Below are 5,604 nucleotides of genomic sequence, written 5' to 3'. Positions count from 1 at the left end.
TCAAGCTGATTAAGTCGTCATACAAATACACAGTTTAATCACGAAGAAAGAGCTGTATTACTTGTAGTTTTGGGAGGTCCGCTTTGGCTCAAACTGCATATTATTCTGGTTTATACATCATGCCATTGTTTATAACGCACCAAAATGGAACATTTTAATGTGTACCTATCCACGCGCAGCGTAGGAGTTATAATATATGTATACACATAGATATATATATATTGGAAATATTATTAATTGATGTTTTAATAAATTAAACCTTGTGCTAAGTGCCGCTCGGTGGGTTGATTAGAATCTTAGGAGTTTTAGACTAATCTGGAGATCATGCTGTCTTTCGTGCTTCACGTGATATTTGCACATGATACGGATGTGAAGTTTCAAGTGGCTGAAAGATTCGCCTTTTGATGGAACAAAAGCTTTCCATTCGAAAGGATAGTCTCCGGCTGATAAACGCGACTGGCGCTAGCGTAGATCTGTTTTCTGTATGTAGATAAATATTCGTAAGTATATATAGACATGAGCACCAAGTAATCACGCCACTGCTCTGGAAAGTATACGTATACAAGGAAACCCATAGCTCACTGGAGTAAAGGTAAGGACTATAAACTGTTATTAAGATTGTACTTAATTTTAAACTTAGAAAGAAAAAACTTTATTAGTATAACAATTTAAAGACTTATAATCGTTTAACAATTAAATGAAACTGGTAAAAATATTACATAAACCTTTACAATATGAGAGTGACTGTGTGTGTACATACTTAAAAGTTTTAGAATTTTATGAGCTTTAGCTCTTTGAAAGGAAATATATAATTGGAACAATAAATATTATCTTAATTGCTAAGGATTAGAAATAAGTACTTTCTTAAAACGCATCTTATGTACAATTGGGATTTTTAATGGATAATACGCAATCCTAAAATGTATTTAACAAAATGAAAATTCCGTTTTATAAAATAATGAAGCTTTGCGTATTCAACAAACCCGACAGCAGGGCCACGGTTTCAATAACGTGAGTTGGACCATCAAGTGTAAAATATAGTAAATTTAGGTAGCTATAAAACCCAAACACTGGAGAGCCCGAATTAGAATAGTAATGAATTACGTGTAAAAATTATTTGAGAAGGATTTTCATCATAATTTCGAGTCTGTTATACATGTCTTAAGTGCAAAAAATGTTTTGTTGTCCTTCGGAAGTATCACAAGTATATACAGATAGGATAAGTGTCATACAGCCACACATTTGGAACATCTATGATTTTTCAACTTATGTTAAAACGTATAAAAGTCAAAAGGCTTAAATTATATGGTAAGGAATCGTTATTACTGTAATAATTAATTTGTAATGGGTAATGCAACAACTGTGACTTTTTTACATTGATATATTGTCAATATTTCTATACTTTCCAAACTTTATTAGTTTTTTTAAGCCACAATTTTACAGTCATCATATAATAATTTTTGATAATAAATAATATATTTCTCGGTGTTTTACGTCTGAAAGTTATATATGTTCAGTCGGATTTTTGAAACTCTAACTGTGTATTGACGTCTCCACAATTCATTCGAGTTTACACACGCACATTCGAAACGTGTGACAGTGAAACTAATCTTCCCTATTCATTAACAAACTTGTTGTTGGTTATGCTACTCCACAGCTAAGTAATTCCAGGCGTACTTCCGAATACTTAATATAAAACTCAATAATCATATGCTTTAGTACTGTTTTCAGAATTAGCTTCAATAAAAGTAAAACGCCCAAAATAATAATAATAAAGTACATAGATACCTGAGTTTTGAGTTGAAGCTTACAAGAGTAAGAGTTATAAACCGTGAGGTGTTGTCAGTTATTTAGGAAAAACGATCGTTAATCAGAATAAAAGGTGTAATATGAAATCGAATTAACATCGTAGTGTTGAATCTCTACCAAACTATATAATGGTAAAAACAAAGAACATATTTATTTGTGCTTATACGTTCATTTTTGTACATACTAATTTTTAAAAGATCTTGCAAATCTTATGCAACTAGATATATGGAGCGTATACACCGTATTATCTCTTTTTTACCATTTTGCATGAGCAAATGAAACAATATTTTAAAGGGTTTATGTACCCCTTTTCTTATTGCGATAGGGATATATTGTTCTGTAATAAAACTAAAAGCCGAGATTAATTCTTTTTGAAAGTTAGATGTTTCATCTTCTTAGATAACCTAAGTAATGTTTACTTCTTTGTTTTAAAATGACATTTCAAACTGTATCAATTTTAGCTGACATACTTTTCTTCTATCGGAAGCAACCGTCAGGAGTGTAGCAAGATGGGGATCGTGAGGGGTGTCGAAAGAGCACCTCAGTATTCTAAAAAGCCTAAAAGGTCCTCTATATTCTGTTGTTTTTTGTTTTGTTTTTTAAATAAATGCTTGGCTTTCATGTAAATCACTTAAATTCTTTGTGTAGAATAAAAGATCCACACGTTTCGAAAAAGACCCTCTCCCTTCTCTGTAGTACTAGCTACTCGAGGAGACTCGAACTCCGAATTTTAGCACTGTAATTTCTAAACTTACCGCTACTTATCGGTAACCAGATCTTAGGTTCATGTATTCATTATGAAGTGACTTAGGCATTAACGTATGCTATACATATGATTCTCTGTGACGGCTCATATATTTTGCGCAGAAATTTCTCATGTATAGATGCTGCAGTACTAGATAAACTAGTTTATAAAGAACACTTTTTAACAGCCAAAAAATTAATACATATTCTAACGCATACCATGAAAACGTTAATATTATATACACAGGTTCCCAAAATTATGACAATTATCTACCGTAGTTATTAAAAACCTTAATAGGTAGGGTGAGGCAAAAACTTTATGAACATTTTTTGAGCTGCGCGTGCCCTTGTAGTTAGCCTGCCTGTATTGTGAATCCGTGTTTTCATAAATCATGTTCCGTTGGCACAAAAAACGCGTTCTGCACTTTGAGGCCGTGGGTGTTCTGTATGAGCAACGGTCAAATCTCACTATCTGGTCAGCAAGAGTAGGCCAAGATAGGTGCTTTTCTCTTCCCTTTAGTATTTGCAGTTAGACCTTAGGGGAGGCTATGCTAGTCTATGTGGTTTTGCGCGAAAAGTCGAAAAAAGCAACGAGGAAAACGATTATACAGCAAAAACATTTTATATAAAGCAAACATTACCTTTAAAGTTCATCTTGAGATTATTAGGTTTTTGATATCATTTTATCTACAGTTGAATATGTGAATTTATTGAAAAAATATACTATTTCAGCAATCTAATTGTAGTGAAACGACGAACGTAATTTGCAACTTACAAGGAACGTCTCGATAAGCTGATACTTTAATCACTTTCTTATCAAAACCAAACAGTAATGTTCTTGACATAAATTCTGGCAGAAAATTCGTTAATTTTGCAGTTTCGAAATGAAGCTAATAAGACACTTGATTTTTACAATCGAGTTTAAGAAATATATATACACACACAATATAAATAAGAAAGAAGACATGCAGAATAGGAAATATGGTATTGTTACGTCTCCGTTCGTTAGTTGATTTTCCGTAACTTCGTTCCCACGAAACTTTAGCGACACAAGTCCTTTCTTAATAAAACTGGTTTATTCTTTCTGAATATAACTTTACCGATACACTTATTTTCAACAGTCGCTCTATCACAAACGCTATAACAACGAACATTAACTTCAACAATACTTTCTGACTGCAGTTCAATTACTCACTACCTACACACATTGTCACGTCACGCCGTGACCATCTTATATATACAAGACCACCCCCAATTTAGCAAATGCTAGAGCACTCCCGAAGGAACAGGATAGTTCTAGAAACGTGGCATGACACTAGTCACGTGACCTCGCTGACGCAACACTGCCCCTTCTTTAGTATTGTTCGTCCCGAACAATAACCACATACAATAAACCAATAACAATAACTTAATTAAGTGTACAGAATTACAAACACAAAATTACAATTCAACAAAGTCTTAATTTTACGGGACGTATCTTCTTCCGTACTGGTCTCCGTCTCGTTGGCTTCTGCTTCATGTGGGGTTCATCCGCTTCATTAGTAAATGTCCTATCATCGGTAACAGTCACATCAGTGGTAGTAACTTCATCAAGAGCTTCATCATTTCCCTTCTCAAAACTGAGTAGAGTTTCTTCTTCGATGTTGGCTTTTTTCAGGTGACACCTCTTCAGCAGCGTCATTTGTTCCTTTGTTCACTTCGTCCCAACTGAAATGTCCTGGATCGTGATAATGCCAAAGCCTGTTGGCATGCACCACTTTTGGCTTACCTCGCCGACCACATTTTACTCGGAAAGTCACGTCTGAGAGACGATCCACTATGTCATATGGGCCTTCCCATGGAGAAGACAACTTAGGAGACTTCCCTTTGGTCTTCCTGGGATTATACAACCACACCTTGTCTCCTGGTTCAAAGCTGACTTCAGTAGATCTCTTATCATAAATTAACTTCATCGAATCAGCAAACGTTTTCAAGTTTGAACGCACTTGATGGTGAATATCATCCATCCTTTCCGATAACACTTTCACAAACTCTGACACATTCTCAGGCAACTCTTCAAAAGGTGGGCGTCCTATTAACAGATCCACTGGCACCGAAGTTCCCGACCAAACATCAACTTTGTTGGAGTGTATCCAGTGGTTTCATGCTCTGCTGTCCTATAGGCCATCAACAGTGGAGGGAGTAAGATATCCCAGTCATCTTGACGGCTATTACAAAACTTTGCCAATTCCTGTCCCAGTGTCCAGTTGTACTTTTCTACCGTCTCATCAGACTGTGGGTGAAGTGGCGTTTGGTATGCCATATGAACTGCATTCAGATCAAGGCCGTAACTTTGAATCAGCTGTGTTCCAAGAATGCTGCAAGTTGTTTGGCATCTGAAAGACCAGGACAACGCCACTTCACCCACAGTCCGATGGGATGGTAGAAAAGTACAACTCCTAAAGAAGAAATCACTAATAGCTGAAGCTACAGTTGTGGCTTCCTGATTTGGTATTGCATATGCCTCAGGCCACTTGGTGAAATAATCCATCACCACGCAAATGTACTTGTTTCCAGCACGAGTTTGGGGCAAAGGACCAGCAATTGGTGCGCCAACTTGGTATAACTTCATTGGAGCACGTCCCTTATGCTTGGGTCCCCTTTTAGCACAACATGTACTGCAGGTCCTGCACCATTCTTCCATATCTTGCCTCATACCTATCCAGTAAACTCTCTGTCATAGGTGACTCAATGTCTTCTTAACTCCGAGGTGTCCTCCTGTTAAACTATCATGGGTTTGACGCAGCACAACTTCCCATAACTTTCTTGGTATAACTGTTTGCCAGGTCGTCACTTTCCCAGCTGCAGTTTCCCATCTCCAGACAAGAATATCATCTTCAAGCTTCAACTGGTCCCATTTTGCCCAATAGTTCTTTGTCACAGGGGTTACGCTAGGCACTTTCTCCCAAGAAGGGCACAAAACAATTGCTTCCAGAAAATCAATTATTGACTTCAAATCTTGGTCTTTCTCCTATTCTGATTTATTATCTATACCAGGTTCCATTTCACCAT

At 36.3% G+C, this 5,604-nt stretch overlaps 1 protein-coding gene across 1 annotated transcript in view; it reads left to right on the top strand.

The window, feature by feature from the left end:
* The first annotated feature begins 553 nt into the window (after window positions 1-553).
* LOC106460693 (transmembrane protein 45B-like) overlaps window positions 554-5,604 on the top strand; it is a 12,159-nt gene continuing 7,108 nt past the window's right edge. The window contains exon 1 of the mRNA XM_013920426.2: window positions 554-592. The gene's annotated coding sequence lies outside the window, so the exon portion shown is untranslated. The remainder of the gene's footprint in view (window positions 593-5,604) is intronic.

Source organism: Limulus polyphemus, unplaced genomic scaffold, assembly GCF_000517525.1.
Source record: "Limulus polyphemus unplaced genomic scaffold, Limulus_polyphemus-2.1.2 Scaffold817, whole genome shotgun sequence".
Taxonomy (NCBI): domain Eukaryota; kingdom Metazoa; phylum Arthropoda; class Merostomata; order Xiphosura; family Limulidae; genus Limulus; species Limulus polyphemus.
Note: the sequence above shows the minus strand (reverse complement) of the source record. Positions and strands in the feature narration are given on the sequence as shown.